Genomic DNA, 1,536 nt, shown 5'->3' on the forward strand with positions numbered 1-1,536 from the left:
TCGGTCACATAGTTGAAGTATATAATGTCTAGAAATCTAAATTTTAGTACGAATGTTGTGAACCCTTTTATAGAACGTTTAACATTTTTAGAATTTAGAACCTTCGTGAAAGTCATGTCGTTAATAAGGAAAGAAATTTTAAAGCTCTTTTTCCGCTGCGTCTTTTCAGTTAAAGCGTGTTTAGGGCGTAACAGACTGCTTAAGGATTCATTGTTCTATGATGATCTTGTTATGACACCGTGCAGGAACCTAGATGAAGTAAGAACTCGGGCACTCAGGTTCATCCGGCTAGAGGATGACAAGAGGATCCAGGAGAGACAAGTAGGATCCTCAAAACAGGATAAGCAAGGATCCTCCTTCAAGAGCAATAAATTCAAATCCTACCATAGAAATGACAACCAGAACGTGCATGTTGTTGACCAAGAAGAGGATGATGAGGATTATCCTCCGATTTCTGAATATTGTTTTTCTGTTGACAATCATGAACTAATCCTTGCAATGCAGAATCTAGGAGAAAAAGCCAGGTGGCCCAGAAAGAATGATAAACCATCCGGGACTAAAGACAAGTCAAAGTGGTGTGCATACCACGAGGATTTCGGGCATCTAACTGAAGAGTGCATCGCATTAAGAAAGGAAACTGGATATCTGCTAAGCAAGGGGCATCTAAAAGAGTTGTTGGGAAGAAAAAAGCAAAGGACTCAGGATCCTGAAAGGATCCCTGAAAAGGCTCCAGCCCCTCCGGCGAATGCACAAGTGATCAACTTTATTTCCGGAGGATCAGACATCTGTGGTACATCCTTCTCAGCGGCTAAAAGGCATGCAAAGGAAGCAAAAATGGATAATGGAGAAAAACCTATCCGAACATCAAGTATCTCGGAAGGAAATACGATAACATTTGATGAGGATGACCGCATCTAGGATCCTCATCATGATAGTTTAGTTATTACTCTATTTATTTCTAACCATTTTGTCCGCAGGATCCTTATCGACGGAGGAAGCTCAGTAAACATTATCCAGCTTGATGTTCTAAAGAAGATGGGTATCCCAGAATCAGACATCACACCAAGATCCTCCGTACTTGTGGGATTCAGTGGAGAAACTAAGAAAACTCTAGGGGACATCAAACTCCCAATCTACGTGGAAGGATTGCATAATTATCAAAAATTTTGTGTTATTGACTGTTTATCTTGTTGTAATGTTATCCTTGGCAGGCCCTGGATACATGATATGAAAGCAGTCCCATCCACCTACCATCAATGTGTGAAACTCCCTAGCCCATGGGGGATAATCAAGATCGACAGTGATCAGCAGGAGGCCAAGGATTGTTATACCTCATCCATGAAACCAACCTCGAAGCCAAGGGAGCAATAGCAATTACAGTATCCTCCAAGGAATGTCTTGGAGGCAAGGGAACAGGATGTGGACGAAATCCTTCTGGATCCTAATGATCCTGAATCAAAAATCTATATCGAATCAGGGATCCTTGGCAAGATGAAAGAAGACATAATATCCTTCCTCAAAAGAAGAAAATCTACC

The sequence above is a fragment of the Helianthus annuus genome, chromosome 16, assembly GCF_002127325.2.
Source record: "Helianthus annuus cultivar XRQ/B chromosome 16, HanXRQr2.0-SUNRISE, whole genome shotgun sequence".
Lineage (NCBI taxonomy): Eukaryota > Viridiplantae > Streptophyta > Magnoliopsida > Asterales > Asteraceae > Helianthus > Helianthus annuus.